The 18568-nt window shown below is 30.8% G+C and overlaps 1 protein-coding gene across 3 annotated transcripts in view; it reads right to left on the bottom strand.

The window, feature by feature from the left end:
- The window catches only part of LOC148274246 (neurobeachin-like protein 1), a 217125-nt gene that overhangs the window by 63920 nt on the left and 134637 nt on the right, over positions 1-18568 (bottom strand). The gene's annotated exons all lie outside the window — the stretch shown is intronic.

Below are 18568 nucleotides of genomic sequence, written 5' to 3'. Positions count from 1 at the left end.
AAACTTATACAAAATCTACATTTAAAAATTAACCTAAAAATTATACAACATATTCAGTAGAAAGTTTAAACAATTCAAGAATAAATGTAAAAAACAAAATTAAATGATAAAATATTTTAAAGTAATATAACAAGAAAATCATAAACACTGTTTCATACAGCTGGGCAAAGTGAACAAAAAACTGGATATATTATGAAATGCATGAATAAATAAATATAATTACCATTCACCATCTTTGAAAAAGTTCAAAAGGTTTGTTCTATAGGAACAATACCGAACACTAAATATATCAGATACGTGAGAATAATTATTGCCGAGTTCATGAAGTCTGTTTAATACGGCATTACAAGTATATACTGTCCGTGAATTGTTGCTACAAAACGGTGGTACCTGCCTAGTCAGTCTTCCAGGCACCCTGAAGTTGATGAGAGATAATAGTTCAGGGCATTTGAATTTACAATTTTAAATAAATTTAAAAGGTCTATAATTTTTCTTTTATTGTTAAGTTTTAACAAATTTAATGTTTTTAGTAAAAATCGTAATTTAAAAATTCATAACCGATTCTAAGTTTAAAATTTATAAACCGTAAGAATTTTTTTTTTAACTCATTCAAGAGAATTTTCGTGAGTTTTTTCTTCTTAATAATATTTTTCAAAGAATCAAAAGCTTAATAAAATATCTTCTATTATTTTATACGTATACAGTTTATGTCAGTACTCTTTTATTTGATTATAAATTCAAACTAATGTCTAAGCACCTGATGACAAACCATTATTGAATAGTTTATCGGGACAAAAAATGATTTAATACTTTGTTTTCTTTATAATGTATTAATATTTAAATAATGTGTATATTTTCTTGAATAAAGACCATATGGAAAAAAAACAGCTTGATGTTACAAATTGAAAAAGTTAAAATTAAATTTATTTCTTTATATAATCACTTTGTGAAGTGCTCCTGAGGTACATTACGAAAATGGCGCTATATAAATTATCTGTAGTGATAAGAAAAATGGAATAAAAATAGTCGATTACTATTATGGATAACTTATATAGTGCCATTTTTGTAATAGGGTGCCTCAAGGCCTCGAGGAGGCTTTACAAAGTGGTTTAATAGATAAATAAATTTAATTGAAACATTTAAATTTGTTATTTAAGTAAAACCATTTATTTTGTTATCACATGCTACGGATTTTAACATTTATTACGGATTATAACGGATTACGGTCGTCAGAAAATTAAATTACATTTTTCTTTTAACAACATCAAATTTATTGTTTTTTTTTAAACTTTTTAAAAATCAAGCAAAAGAAGAATTGAAGAAATGTGGATGTTTAAACATAGGCAGAATTGTGAATGTTACACTGCGTGTAAAGTGGCCACTTAAAAAAATCAATGACGTGTCAAAATCCCTGTAAATCTTTAAGACTTCCAAATTCTGTTTCTCTAAAATGTTTTCTCTCTCTTCTTCTTCTTCTAGTGTCTTTCCGGGTCCCCCCGACGTTGGCGATCACTACAGCGAAAGCATATGTATCTGTCTTGCGCTAATTTTACATTTCGCAGCCAGGACGACTGTTATTGATGTACTCGCCGTAGTGATTCCTAGGAAAATATGACCAGAGTGGTTTCCCGTTGCCTTCTATGGTGAATTTTCTTTCGGGGTTACCTTTTCTTAGCTGGTTGGTTTTGGTTTTGAGGCGCCAAAAACTCGCCTTTCACCCTCTCGTTATCTGCTGCGATCACACCGTTATGAGTGTGATCCCATTACCCGGGGATTGCGAGTGCACGCTAACGAGTTGGAATAGTCAGACGTACTAATTTAGACGTCAATAATTCCACAGGGAGTGAAATCTAGCTTCTCTTTGAAGATTCAGACATACTGAAAATATTGTTGAATATTTAGAGTCACCTCGATTGCGTTTAAAATAAAGTTTTTGTACGCCATTTTACACCCTCTAAAAAAATGGTTGTCGATCCATTTACGCAGTATGGCGGATACAAGCGCACTTCAATTATTAAAACAATTTCGTTACAGCTCGTACTTACCTAATGAATTTGCCACCTGATAGAAAGTGATCGATTCGATGACGCGTGGGACGAAGGTGGAATAAATATTGATGTCAAGAGTTATGTGTATGAATTTATTAAAATTCAAGGGTCTAAAATATCCATAGCTTATTATAATTAAAACACGCGGTTGAATGTGCATAGGGCACTCCTTCAGTACTCAAAGTGCAGCGTATCTCGATCATTTAAGTTATAAATTAGATGCCTTTGTTTTATTTATTTTTTTAAGGAAAATAAATATTAGCGTTTTTATGATTTACCCAAATATTTAATTTTTTAACTATTGGTGGTCATCTTTAAATTTGGAAAAAAACGAACAGAACTTATGTTAACACCCAAAAAATTAAGCCAAAATGTCTAACTAAATAATCAAATTTTTAAAAAAAGTGTACGTCAATAAGAACAATTCAAGAGCTAAAGAATGAGAGATAATTCGGCACATTAACGACATTGAACTTCAAATGAACGTAGTTATGCAGAAAGCAGCCAGCTATAGAAAAGTGATACTGAGATAATAGCACTTTTGTGAAAAGGGTGAATAATCGAATCTACACAACAGTTGGAATGTTTTCGACTTTTGGCAAATGATAATTAATGAATACGTTAGGTTTTTGATGTTACGAACAAGAATCTAATTAAGTATTTGACCTGTTTTTATGATTTTTAAAAAACCGTAACATTATTCTAGTGATGAGGGAGTTTTCTGCAAATTGAGAAATGCCGATTTTGTGATCGCTACTATTTTCAAAAGGTGATTATAACAGTTTTTTGTAAGAACGTAATCTGGCGGTTTTTAGCAGAACATAGAATAGACCTTACTGCATCCGATAACACCAAAATCTCATTATTTCAAAATTGTGGACCGGCTGCTTTCTGCATAACTACGTTCAATTATGCCTCGGCGTCATTGAACATATGGATCATCGGATGGAGGTATGCCACCGAAGCCGTGGCGAGCATTTGACCGATATTTTGTTTCACACATAATTGTCATAGATCTTTTTATCATAATAAAAAAAAATAGGATAATTTTCTGAAAACTTTTTGTTTTATTTACAATAATTAACATCGTGCATTATGATTGGACTACTTTTATTATTGTACACATATACAAAATGGAACATAGGTTTATTTTGTTTCTATTTCTTTTAAAAAAAAAGTATTAAAAAAAAAGAATAAAACTTAACAAAACCAAATAAAATAGTTTAAAATATTTTTTAGCAAGCAGAAAAATAGAGAAAAAAAAACAAAAGAACAAACATGTACTTGAATATATTGGAAACTTTAGAAAACAATGTAAAAGTAGTGGGTGCTCATAAATGCAACCAAAACAAGAGAAAAATAAATAAAAAATAATAAACAATAAAAAATTATTATGAAAATAAAACTTTGTTATCAGTGTTACACAATTTTATTCTTTTACAAGAACACAACTATAGTTTCGGGAGAGCACTCCTCCCATCGACGGGTGATATAAAACTTAAAAAAAAAAAAAGTTTTATATCACCCGTCGATGGGAGGAGTGCTCTCCCGAAACTATAGTTGTGTTCTTGTAAAAGAATAAAATTGTGTAACACTGATAACAAAGTTTTATTTTCATAATAATTTATAATGAAGTGTTACGAAGTGAATGCCGATTCAATTAAAAAAAAAAAACAATAAAAAAAATCATAATACAATTCTTTTACTTAAGGCTCATATTGATGGTCCCTATTAACAATGTCGGTTCTGCAAAATGACTACTTTTGAGTGAAGCAGTTCAAAGTTAGTTTTACCAACACTGTTGCATGGACAAAGTTATTACTACCGAGAATATTAGCCTAGAAACTGACTTAATAACATGATTTTCAATCAAATAAATTATAGTATACCATGAACTTTTTATTGTGATTTTATTTATATGAATAAGTGAAAATTGGTAAAAATTTATATCCGACATTGTTAATAGGAACCATCGATATGATTATGAAGGAATTTTACATAATTCTTAATATACGTATTAACAAATAAATAATATTTTACTTTTAATAAACTAGAGCGTAAGGAATCCACTCCGTGACGTAACAGTGTCCAAGACACCAATATATTCTGCAGTAGGTATGTATATAACGATTCCATAATAACGTCACGTACTAATGAACCTAATCATACTTAGACACAGTGGACGAAATAATATAACAGGTAAATCATAATAATAATAGGACGAATTTGGTTCGTTTACTTAATGTAGCAGGTATCAAGGACGACCACGAGTATTTTTCACTCAACAACAACCAACCATCACGCCGTTTTCACGTAAGGGTCGGCAGAGAAGATAGAACGCCACATCACAGCGCGCCGATTATTCCGGCTTTTGACATGTCCACCTTTAAGTATTTGTTGGATTTGGTCATGCCATGTCTTTCTTGGTTTTCCTCTATTTCTGCATCCATCAACATTCGCATTGTAAATATTCTTAGCCGCTTTTCCGCTGTCCGTTTGCTCTACATGTCCAAACCAGCGCAGATCTCCGTTCTAGATTTTGTCGATAGTGCTTATCTCAGCCTTGCATAATGTACGGATCTCTTGTGCATCTATCGTAAATAGTTTTACCACACATTCGACTGAGAGATCGCATTTCGACAGCATTCAGCATTTTTTACTCAATGACGTGACGTATAATTAACCTTTAATGCGCCAACGGTAAAAGTGGTCGCTTTAAATTTCACCTACAATAGGGAAATATCACATACTATGAATACCGATAAAACAAAGAAAGGGACGTAGAAAATTAATTGTACTTCCAAAATCAATATGGAAATGGTAGAGAAATATTTTTATATTTAACTTTTAAAAATCAAGTAAAAAAAAAATGACAATATATAATTGTGACGTCGTCAAAGATTCGTGACGATGTTCTATAAAAAATTAAATGGTTACAAACAAAGTTCAAAATTAACATAAATCGTAACGTATTAGGGGCGTGGTCAATGCAATGAACATTTTCGCGAGAGTTAAAAATTTTAAAAAAAAATCTACTAATAAGTAAACAAAAGTTAAACAAAAAAAATCTATATCTTTAACTAGCGTTGGGTCGCGGGCCCTGTGGGTCGCGGGCCTGAGCAAGGCAAAAGTAAAAAGTAAGGGATATGTTCACTTCGTCCACTTCGCGTTACCCAAATCAGAATGAATATTACCAATGATTGAATTGTTAATTCTACACGGATAGTGAGGAAAATATCTAAGGTATACATTGATTGAATTTTCTGAATCCCACGAGAAATAAATGATGCAACTTACGTAAAAACACACGAAGTGGGAAGACATTTAACTAACCCTCGCTCTATTAGCCGAGCGATGTCTTCCGACACATTAAATCTTAGTTTTAATTATTGCAACTTCCACTTATGTGCTAAATTTTAAGAAATAAATTCTACTTTATGTCCTGTCCCTTATTAATCATGTTTTCATATCTGTACTTTAGATAACTATCCATTCATATGCTAACACCTTAGATAAAGGGGAAAAAAAACCCCCTGCTCTAAGTTTCACTGATTAATTTGTTTGTATTTTTTGTTTCGATTCTATGACATTGTGAACAATATTCTGCGTTTACTATATTTGGCTGATTTATATAGCGCCATTTTTGTAAAAAATCACCTAATTATATAAAATCACTATGTTAGTTTTATATCACCCGTCGATGGGAGGAGTGTTCTCCCGAAACTATAGTTGTGTTCTTGTAAATTAATAAATTGTGTAACACTAATAACAAAGTTTTATTTTCATAATAATTTATAATGAAGTGTTACGAAGTGAATGCCGATTCAATTAAAAATAATTTGAAAAATCACAAAAAAAAAATGATTCGCTAAGATGTAAATCACATCTTTATTATTTATTGGTTTAACTTATTACGTATTGTAAAGTTCAAGTGAACATTGTTCGTTTAAATTGACGCAAGGAATTCGAATTAAATTAAATAACATCTACTTTAAATAATTCGTTGAGAAATGATTACACATATTATTACAAAGTGCTTTTATGATTAAACACGAGAGAGCTTAAAGCTCTGAGTAAGATCTGAATTTAAATGAGAACTCATTACACTAATTTTATTTGCATTGCAAATTGTGTATTAGAGAAACGCGCAAAGTAACGACTGAGAAAACAACGTTGATTATATAAGTTAAAATAATCGCCATTTCGTGGGAATGATCTTTGTAAAAATGTGAAATAAAATAAAAGGACAACACCAGGATGAAAAAAATATTTAAAATATATTAATTTACAAAAGTTCAAGAGTTCACAAAAAATGAGATTTTTCTCAAGCCTGGGTATTCTTTGCCGTAATGGAGAAATATCACATTTTTTAAACATTTTTAAAGTAATAAAGTCTATGAAATACTGTCCAGTTAAAAAAAAAAACATTTTTCTTACTTATTAGTAGAATAATTTATTTAAAAAAAAAAAAACTAATTCATTTTAAAACTAATTAAAAAAAAAACGGTCATTCCATTGATTTTTATTTTTGAAATAATTTTTTATTTAGTTTTAGACTAAGAAATTGCTAGTGGATATAAGTTCGCCATTTAACTGTATATACCTTAATTAATTTTTTTTTGCATGTATGACATTGTATATTATGGTTAATAAAGATTTATTATTATTATTAATTCAAAGTTTGTGCGATTTAAATGTTCACCAGCCAATTAAAGGACATCATATATCTTTCTGACAAACTACTCCGTAACCATAAAAATGTCTAATATACAAACGATTCATAAACCTTTAATTGTTTTGCCCGCGTTTGTTATAATAATAATTATTAAATGGACACATAATGCATAAAATATTTACGTCTATATGTATAAATGTACATGAACAAGCATGAAAAATAAATAGAAACGTGAAGAGAATATTTCACTCGAAGGAGTCATAATATGTGTTTATGGACTTTTAGTATTGAATTAGATCTAATTTATTTAAGTTTTGTATACATTCACTGCTCTAGTTTTTTTATGAAGGCCATAGGTTGAATTTAATGATTGGCACCTTAAGTGATTGAGTGGTGATTAGACCATAAAAAATATTTTTTATAAGAATTGCAAATTTCCATCAAAACAAATATGAGTTTGTACGATCACTGTAAAACGTCGTTTACGCCGAATTGAAGTAAGAAAAAAAGCAGTTCGGGCAAGCGAATCTTCAAATCAGCTTAAAAGACGCCTTTTTCGCATTAAGTGCAAGTATTTTATGGAAAAAACTTTACATAAATATAAATGGAGATGGCGAAACGTCATTTTCTAATCCAATAGTTTTATAAAGATTCCCTCGTTATAAATTAAATACGCATACTTATTTATACAGCAAATAATAAAATGAAATAAAATAAATATATACCACTGAGTGCGTTAAGGAAACCCCGTGGTAACATCAACGCATTTTTTTCGCAAACTGCGCCCGAAAATATAGTGAATTTGAAATTTATTTTATAAGTATTCAGAATTGATTAAAACAAAGAACCATTTAATTGGGATAAATTGTAAATATAAAGGGATAGCCTAGGAAAATAAAATGGCCCAAAAGTATTTTTTATAAATTATTAAGTAGAGACATTTTGAATTGGCGTTTTCATGTAAGGAACTACTATAAAAAAATGTTATTTTTTTATAGATTGGAGATGCATTATTATAGATAAAACGGTTACGCCTTTTGTCTAAAATTGGTAGTGAGTGATCATTGTTGCGATTTTTAGATATAATTAAGGGACAACAAATATTAAACTTTTTTTTTAATCCCTAAAAGTTTTTCTACAATGAAACCTATCTACCGTTGTTCTTTTTTAGTATGCTATTTTTAACTGATTTATTAACAATGTACTGCGTGTTAAAAGTACTCAGTCACCGTAAGTTTCACAACAATTAAATCCAACAATCGGGTCTAAAAGGGCCAATGTCGAATTCCATTTTTTCTTACCAACATTGAGTTGATGTCGATTAAAAAATACACAAAAAAAATCTACGCACATACATATATGAAGACTGGAGGGAAGAAGAGTCAGTTTATTTATAAATTTGAGTTAAATATGCCAATTTTTAAGTTTTAACTATAATCTCATCCAAAAATACTTAATAAACATTATCAGTCATCGACAAAGTGGTCAACAAATTTTGGATCAGGCGAAAGAAATATGATAAGTTAATAAGAAAAGTGAAATAAAGAAAAAAAGATAAATATAATACATATTATTGCCTAAGCATGTTTCTTTCGTCCAGTCATCGTATGAACAAGTTTTTTTATTGAAAATAGTTTCGAACACCTCAAACAGTTTATCTTTACGTCACAAAATCGCTGTAAAACAACTCTGCCGTAATGTTGTGATTTATGCCATTGGCCCTTTTAGACCCAAGCCAAAGATTTTACCTATACATTTTTTTAATAAGGTAAATAATAACTATTTATGTTTGTAAAAAAACCATTGCGCTACAAAATATATTGCTGAGAATTTCATTTACCTTTTTGATCACGGTCTTTCGCTTCGCTCTTCTCAGGAAAAAACACTTTCCATTCCTGGACATAGCATATTATTTTTGCAGCTATTCCTTTTCCGTTTAAGGTGCTAGACTTAGGAATGAGCTACCCCTTCTTATAAAAAATGCACTTTCTCTAGTCACATTCAAGAAACTCCTAAAACATTACTATATATCCTCAGAATCCTGAATCCTGTATTCTAGTGTTTTTTCAAAGTATATGTTCTTATCTCTTTTCTTTTCTTTCCTTGGTTCCTTTTTCTCTCTCTTTTCATACTTATCATCTGATTCCACATCTCTCATAATTGAATACGTAAAGCTTACTTTATTAAAAGTTAATGTGTGCAAGCCTTATATTCCAATTAAAAAAGAGCAATTATTTTTAATTAATTAGGTTTTTTAAAAATATATTTTCTTTTTTTCTTACAAACGTTTGACCAGTCTATTTTTTGGTTGGCCGGAAGATATTGCTTTTAGCATCAAGTCCGCCAAAGTACTCATTCTTTGTACTTGAAGTTTTAAAAATAAATCAAATAAAAATAAAAACAAACTGATAAGAACATGTTACGTAGCAAAGTCACACTAGCGACGCCTGTGCGAATGTTGTCAAAGCTATTAAGCTTATCCTTTGCTGCGTCTGGTAACCGAGAAATCAACTACAAGTAACTGATATTAGTTAATAATCTTCAAATATTTATAATGAACTATACAAAAATATTTCATAAGGATTTTAGTACTAAAATCAAACACTAATTTGAGTCTACGAATACCGTTATTTTCAATTAAAAAAAAAAACAAAAACGTAAATCGGACAGCTATTCCGCCTGGTTAGGGCATTTTCAAACGAAAGTTTTTTTCGAACGAAACATTTTTTTGGACGCACAGAGGTAAACCAGTCGGATCAAACTTTTACTTAAACTTATAAGTAGAATAAAAAAATACAATGCATTTCGTGTAATTAATAAACTCTACACGTTTAGCAAAATACTAGTACTTAACATACTTTTTTTTTATTTACAATAAATACTTACGGGACCCTTTTTTTATAATCATGTCATAACATTTTATTAATAAAATCCAGGCTGAATCAGAATTTACAAATACGTTTAAAAGTAAAATAATTAAACATAGTTATGCAGAAAGTCCACAGGTTTGGAAAAATAATATGATGGCAATATTCAACCCAAGATATGCATACTGCAGAAAATAGTCAGCCCTAGTAAAACTCTGATGTATATTGTGCCATTTTGTATTGATTATATTATTTTATATTATTGTCCTTAATTGTAAAAAAATGCTTACATAATTTCTTAAAACTTCAAAAATAATTTACTTATGTATTAAAGGAATTTTTGCGATTTTTTTAAAATCTGGCTGACAACACAACCTAAAATATGCATTTTGCAGAAGAAAAAAACAAAGAAGGACATTTTCAGGAGCAGTGTACAAGTGTGGGTTTTGTCTAAGGGAAGAGACCATTGCAGGAGACTGCTGCGAGACATTGCATAGATTTATATATGGTACTATTAAGCGCGTTGTCCAGATGTTTGTTGAAATTTATGTTTATGTAATATTTTTTATTTGTAGTATTCTTGAATGATATGCACGCATTCATTTTCTATTTTGTTGAATCCCAACTCAACACAGGGCTCTTGGATTCATAGAGTTAGGGATACGTTTTTTTTTGTTTTTGTAATATGTGTCTTCTTATGAATAAATAAAAATAAAAAAATACACAAAAAAACAATCCATCTGGTGTAATTTTATCGTGCTGCGTGGATTTTTACGATAGTGTGAAATGGGTCATTCTGCCTGAAATGTCGGAAATGCAAACAATGCGAGGCACAGTAACACTGAAATAAACTATTCATATCTAAATCTATAAAAAACTAATCGTCATCGCTCTAATTTTCTTGCTTCCTCTTTCACAGTAGTAGCCGCTCGATTGTGGAATAATCTACCCACTAATGTTAGAGACGCCCCCTTCTTTATTGACATTCAAGTCAAGATTGAAATGTCACTATCTAAATATTTAAATTGTTCCTTTTTCCTTCTTCTTTCCTTTCCATCCCCTCTCCTCTCTTCATAGTACAGTGTTAATTTTTAAAAATATGTTTTTATTCTGTTAACTTTGTTTTTAATTTTCGAATAAAATTGTAAGATCCAATATGTCCATGTATTTATAATTTTCTAAAACTGAACGGTTTGGGTAGGTAGGAAGAAACTGCCTTAAGGCAATATGCCCGCCCTTATATATACATATATTGTTTATGTATATAAAGTGTCAAATAAATAAATAAATACAAAAAAATAACAATTTTAGCAGCCATTTTTAATGTCCTGGGTTCTATTTTCTATACTTTCAATTATACACGGCAAATTTGTTAAAATGTTAAAAGTTTCGCTCAACAAAGTTCGGCAGAAGGTCTCAGAAAAGTATTGGCGATTCCGAATTTAATAAACTGCCCGATGAGCTAAAACACAAAAAGTCGAATAGAAAATCCAGAAGTGTCGCAATTCAAAAATATTACTTAAATCTTTTTGATAGTGATAGTTTAGTTATTAATGTAATTTATGTAGATGGTGTAAAGTACTGTCTTTTATGTTTCTTATATAATTTGTACATCGCCCTGATTTCTAAATGTGAAGAAGAACTCACTGAGGCTCTGACATCCATGGAGAATGTATTGAATAACAAATATAATATGAAAATAAACAGGAACAAAAACAAAGTGATGACTGTGGCCCGTAATGAGCAACGAATGAATATAGTAATGTCAGTAGCAACTCTGAAAAAAGCGAAAGAGTTTGTGTACCTTGGAAGCAGGATCACCTGGGATGAAACTCCGCAAGCAACTTGCCAAGACATATGAAAGGAGCATATTGATGTAAGGTTGTGAGACATGGTGCCTTAACGAAAGAGATGAAAAAAAGACAAGAGACTTTCGAGATGTGGTGCTACAGAAAAATATGAGGAATTTTCTGGAGAGACCACATCACTAATGACGAGGTTCTCAACAGAATCGAAAAAGGTAGGCACCTAATTAAAACCACCTCAGACAGGCGAGACCGATGGATCGGCCACATTATGCGCCATGAGGGTCTCCTGCACGACATCATAGAGGGAATGGCTGAGGGGACAAATTATATAGGGCGCCCCCGACGGGAATATTTGGAGCAAGTGTGCGAAGATTTAAACTGCGCCTCATATGTCGAGCTGAAGAGGGCTGCAGAGAATAGAGACCAATGGAGGACGAGATGACTTTGCTGCAAACCAATCCCCAGGATTGAGACTGCGAAGAAGAATAATGTTGTATTACTATTTCGGATGTATTAACTATGTACGATATTATGTATTGTCACTAAAATGTGTTTTTTTATGTACGGTTCCAACTGCGTTTTTTTAATAACTCCTAGGAGTATAATATGTACTGTTTATATTATTTGTTTTATTATTAATAATAAAAAAAATGTTTAAAGTCTTAATAAATTATAGGTAGTAAATATACATAAAGCTATGTAAGTACCTATATTGTATGAAATGCCTGACATATTAAGTGTTAACGTAAGTTGTGATTTTTTATTCTAAATTTAAAAATGAGCAGTAAAAGTAAAGAAAATGGTAAAGGTTATTCGTCATTCGAAGAAAAAATTTCTACTCTACTAGATATTGCGTGTGCTTTTACGTTTCATGTATTATTTTATTTAATTACAAGCCTTCGAAATAAAACGTCAAGTAAACGAAAGTGAGCATTTTCGACATCTCCTTCTGTGCGTGTTCAATCGAGGGAATATAGCCGCAAAAGCTGCTCGCAATATTTGCGCAGTGTACGGTGAAGATGTTTTGAAATATTGACTAATTTGTTGTAAAAATAATAAAATAGAATACATTTTTGACGATATGGTAAATTTTATATTTGAAGCACTAATTTGAAGAGACTTTATTTATTAGTTTCATACGAAGCGCAATATTGATATAATAAAAAAGGGTAGAATTTATAAGTGAAGTATACCTTGATAAAAAAGCTTGTATAGCTTTGAAACCAGTAGGAAGAAATTTTTTTTTAAATAAGTGGTAAAGAACAAAGTTGTTTTATTTATTTTATTACATTATTGACTAATGTGCTGTAATTTTTTTTTGTAGTCTTCTTGTTCTATTCATTTGGAAAAAAAAACGGTAACACCCAATACATAAACCTATGTATATTGTATGAAATGCCAGCAATATAATATATATGTAAAATACAGCGATAAGCATGATGTAACTGAGTTGATATATAAATGATTCGCTTAGACAGTCTGTCCTACATTTCACGTCGAATTGTAACAAGGGCCTAAGGGTTTTCCGATATAAAAATCTAAAGACCATTTTACCTACCTAATCAGAGAGATGTAATTTCAAATTGAAATGTTGCGGTGCAAATCGCGAATATGGCTATTTTTAATTGTCTGACGTACGCCTCGTAGTAAAGTGTTTTTTTTTTTAGATGAAAGGGTGCTCGCTAAGGTTTGCTTTCGACCTAATAAAGCTCAGTCGAAATCAAGGAAGTGTTATCACTTAAATTTTCGAAAGGCACTGCAGATTGAACAAACGCCTTGGTAGAATGATCCTTTCTGAAACTTCAAGATAGAGAGTTCTGCAGTGCAGATGAGGAAACACCTATACACATTATATAAGACGCTTTTTCCTTTCAAAGTTTAACTTCCCTTACTAAACGTAGAAGCATTTCTGATCTGTCTTTCCTCTTCAAAATTTTAAACAATTTTATCGATAGTCCATATCTCTTCATATCTCTTGGAGCGTATTTCAATCAATTGTCCCGTAAAGTCAACACGACAAGTTCATTTTATTTATAATTTATTGCGCAAAAAAAAATATGTTCAAAGCTCGTTTATTTATCGTAGCTGCTCCAAATTTAATTTACTTCGTCCCCATTTAGATATTTTTAATACAAAATTTTGAGACTTCAAAAAAAAACTTTTTGAGACACTGTAAAATAAAACATTTATCAGTGTGAAATAAGTTTATGTTCCTTTAATTATGTTTATTTTATTATAATATCAAAATGTTGAATTGGTCAACTATATTATGAAAATCCCTCTCATCAACTCCTCCACTCTATTTTCCCATCCCTTAACCTTCTTAGGACCTCATTTTTTTTCTTCTCATGTCTTATATAATATATTATTTTTCTCTTTACTGTGTAACATGTTCTCTCATTATATTTGTGAAAAACTTTAACTGGATGTATGTACTATTTTTTATATTTTGTATTCTCATATAACAACTGTTGTTTTTCCTTAATAAATGAAAATAAAATATGTATAGACAGGCGCCGTGGCGCATTTGGTTAGACGGTCAACTGTGAAACTGGCGTCGTGGGTTCGATTCCCGCCAGTTGCAAGAAAAGAATCCAAGAAAGATTTTTTCTCAATTGGTCTGGGTGTTGTGGTGTATTTTTCATTACCTCCTTCCATATCCCCTCTATCCCACCTGCTGACAAGCCTAAAAAAATAGAGGCTTAGCGGGTTATTTAGCCTTAAAAAAAATGAGTGCGATGCTTTAAATCATAAAATGATCGATATATCCAAGAAAAAACCGATAGTTAATGTGGGTAGCTATGGATATGGAAAATTGTTCTCATAGCAACTGAAGCCACCCATGGCCATAGCGACGAGGAGAATAAATAAATATTGAAAGTCGGGAAATAGCAGGGTAGATAGGGTAGGTAGACCTTTATAAACTGGAGGTCCATCCAGCAACAAACCACTCAATCTCACTAACCACTCGCGCAACCAAAAATAAAAAATAACAATTTAAAGCAAAAATAACATAAAAAATAGTCAAATATAAATAACAAAATAAAAATTATAGAAAATTGAACTTTAATTTGTTTTAAGACCTATCTTTAATCTAACATCAGATAATTAACATGATTACACACTAATGTATGATTCGCGATTCTTCCTATGTTTAAACATTTTAAAAATATAAAAATGAGTAACAGAATTACATGCATAAGTAGTTTAATAACATTTTGCAGATAGTTATTATTGATCTTGAAAAACACAATCGTATAAATTACTTTTAGAAACAATAAATTCAGTTACATTCATAAATAATAATGAACTGGGGAAATATTTTTTTTTGTCGCAAATGTGGCGAGCTAATATTTAAATTTGAATCTGGAAAATGTCTAGTCGTGATTTCGACTTTGACAACAACTGGCGAGTGACAGCGTAGTGTGGAAAAACCAGTCTGATAAAAGCAATTTCAGCTAAGGTGAAAATATTCCACACATGTCATGTCGAGCTCTGCGCCGGATAAATTTATATGTTTTTATATTTAAATGGGTTATAATTAAAACCCAGACTAACCAATTCATTTTTGTTACATAAGGGAAAGATGATCAGTCTTACGCTTCAGGTACCAGTCCAGAGACTATGAAATATTCTAGTGTAAAAACACCCTTTAAAATTAATGTTTCAAATCAACCATGTCGGGAATCGAACCCGAGACCGCCTGTATGGTAGGCAAACGCACTAACCATTACACTACGGGGCCGATAAAAAAAGAGAAGAAGTTATAATATAAAGCGTGTAAAGTGATCAGTAGAATCTCTTTAACCTTTCCCTCACTAAGCATCCAAAAATTATAAATGATCGAACGGGAGGACCAATCGACCCCAGCGCCTACTTGTACATGTCATCAGGAGAATAAAACTTTGGAAGTGTTTATGACCGTGCAATAATTAATTCATGTTTTCGCGTACACATATTTGACTCATTCGTGTATTTTATTCATTTTCGTTAGTTTGCTGAATGCTTATGTACATAAAGTGAAATTGACCCTTGTATTATTTACGTCTTTTTTAATATTTAAAAAAAAAAACAACTATTTCAAAATTTAAAAACAGAAAGAGGAACACTTATTTCTATTAATTTCACGATTCCAAAAAATATACGGTAAATAGCTTTAAAAATACTTGAGTTATCGAATTAAAATCGGTCCATGGGGGATACGAATCCCCCCCTTCGGTCCAGCTAGGTTAACAAGCTAATGACAGGCATTAAGCCAAGGCGTCAGTATTTTCTTTTCAAAAAAATTTCTCTACTTTAGCGAACAAACCTAATTATTTGATCAACCTGTATTTAACAAACTTTTTTTTATTCCCTTTCCGCACCTAATGGCGCATAGGGCATTGCATTGGTACACAAATCGCAGTGTATCTTGATCATTTTTGTTAAATGAAGGTCAGATGATCAGTCTTCCGCTTCAGGTACTAGTCTAGGGAAATATTCTGGTGTAAAAATCAAATAAATATCAAATCCTTTTCAAATAAATATTCCATATCAACCATGTCGGGAATCGAACCCGAGACCTCTTGTGTTGCATCACTGTTTCAGTTTTTTTCTTCTTTTTACAAGTGTAGTGGTACAGAGTGACTTAACACTAAAATACTTTTTTTATTTGAATTTAATAATGTATTAGAAAATTGGCCCACAATTTAGGTTTATTTGTAAACGTTGTATTTTTGTTTTAATGAATTGTTTTCTTAAAATAAATAAACACCTAATAAAAGAAAGAGTTTTTATGTATTCAGTGTACGATATAATTAACAATATTTATATAAAGTTTAAATTAGAAGCACTAACTTAGTGATTATTCATTATAATAAAATAAATAAAACAACTTTGTTTTTAACCACTAATTTTTATTTTTCACCGATCGGTTTTAAAGCAAACAAGCTTTTTCATCAAGTAGTAGTTAAACTTAAATAACTAAATTATTATAAAAATAAAACTTTGTTATCAGTGTAGTTTCGGGAGAGCACTCCTCCCATCGACGGGTGATATAAAACTAATAATAAACACAGAATATTGTTCACAATGTCATCGAATCTAAACAAAAAATAAACAGATTAATCAGTGAAACTTAGAGCAGAGGGGTTTTTTCCCTTATCTAAGGTGCTGGCATATGAATGGATGGTTATCTTAAGTACAGATATGAAAACATGGACAGAACATTAAGTCGAATTTATTTCTTAAAATTTAGCACATAAGTGGAAGTTGCAATAAGTAAGTCTAAGATTTAATGTGTGGGAAGACATCGCTCGGCTAAGAGAGTGTTAACAGACACGGGTCTAAGATGGTGAGTGCGGTGAGGGTGGTCGCAAAGGGAACATAGTCAATAAAGGCGAGGGGTGGTTGAATGTGTTATTATTAATTAGGTTGTTTTCAGAATTTAATTTTTTGTGAATTTCTATAATTTCTAAATTATTCATATTACTGCCTTTGTTATTTACTTGGTGCAGGAGTTTTAGGGTGTGATTATAAAATGAGTGGTTACTGTCTATTATATGATTCGCGAATTCCGAGAAATTATTATTGGTCAGGCAACGGCGGTGTTCGTTTAGCCTAGTTTTAAGATTTCGTGCTGTTTGTCCAATATAGACTTTTTTGCATTCGCATGATATCTGGTAAATGCCACTATTGTTTAGCAGCTCTGTTTTTGACTTAGAATAGTGATTTAGCAATATTATTATTAGTGTAAAAAGCGGGTTTTATAGCTGTGGAAAAGTGATAATTTATAATAATAATTTATAATGAAGTGTTACGATGTGAATGCCGATTCAATTAAAAATATTAAATAACTAAATTCATTGATGTATACCAACGTATGTCGTATCCTTTTATGTCTAATGTATACCAATTTTATGTTGAGAAACCCTTGCTTATGACAAACGGTAAATTAATTTGCGAAAGGTAAAACAAGGAGAGAAAAGAGTTTCAAAACAATTATGTTTGTTTTATTTTCATTACAACAAACATCTTACAAATTTTTTAAAAGGCTTTTATTTCATACCTTAATTTTGGTATGTGAGTAAAAACCAAGTTCTTTCTAATTTACTTAGGTAAATTACTTAGCAGGATTTTTTTATAAACTTGATAAAAATCTTAATGAGAAATAAACATTACTTTCTAGTTAATATATTATATTTACAGTCCCGCGCAGAGTTCCGTGCATGCGCTAAAATGCATAACACAATATTTTATTATACATACACCGGGAAAATGCAATACACGAAACAAATTTGCCGGCGGCACAGGCGAGGCATATCAATATGTTACACTCATTTAGGGAAGAATAAATAAATTTTATTATTTTTTAAAGTAAACTATTGAAACAGTAACAAAAGACACGCGGCGACATTTTAATCCATAAATTTTGATTGAAAAATTTGGAGGCTTTATTGGCCCGCAATATACTTTAAAGCGGTTAACACTTAATTATAAAAAATCTCTTCCAACCGAATATAGCTTAAACGTTTTTAAAAACGTATGGAAAAAAACTATTAACCATTTTTTTTTAAATTCTATAATGAATTTCAACAAACTATCACACATTGTGCTACGTTTTTTTTTAAAACATAAAATTAATATTATTAAATTTTCGATAGTTATAGATATCTCTCTAATAATACCACTAGAAACTAATTTAAACGAATATTAATACAATAATATTTTGAGTTTGTCATAATTTTTGTAGACAAGGACTGGATTTAACTCCCTGGGGAGCTGTTTATATTAACATATTACAACAGAGATGAAGAACATTTAAGAGAAGGTAATATAGAAGTCTAGGCATCTAGAGGGCTTATCCATTGACAGGTCATAAGCCCTGTAGATGCCTAGACTTCTATATTACCTTCTCTTAAATGTTCTTCACCTCTGTTGTAATATGTGAATATTAATACAGTAAAATTTCAAGTTTCCGGATAAATGAGGGCCAGACGTTATCTGTATGTGCATAAATCTGATTAACTATTTAATAAGGGCAATAAAAAAAATAAAAAAACGCACAATTTACTATGAGATCATATTTTTATTGGTTTTTAAATAATACTGGGATTGGAATTGAATCAAATCAAAAACTTACTCAAGCATTTCCAGAGCGGTGCTATTCTAAACCACTCTCGCGGCCGCAAA

This window comes from Micrasema longulum, unplaced genomic scaffold (genome assembly GCF_059751315.1).
Source record: "Micrasema longulum isolate JH-2025_06_02 unplaced genomic scaffold, ASM5975131v1 h1tg001714l, whole genome shotgun sequence".
NCBI lineage: Eukaryota > Metazoa > Arthropoda > Insecta > Trichoptera > Brachycentridae > Micrasema > Micrasema longulum.
This window is presented reverse-complemented; position numbering and strand designations above follow the sequence as displayed.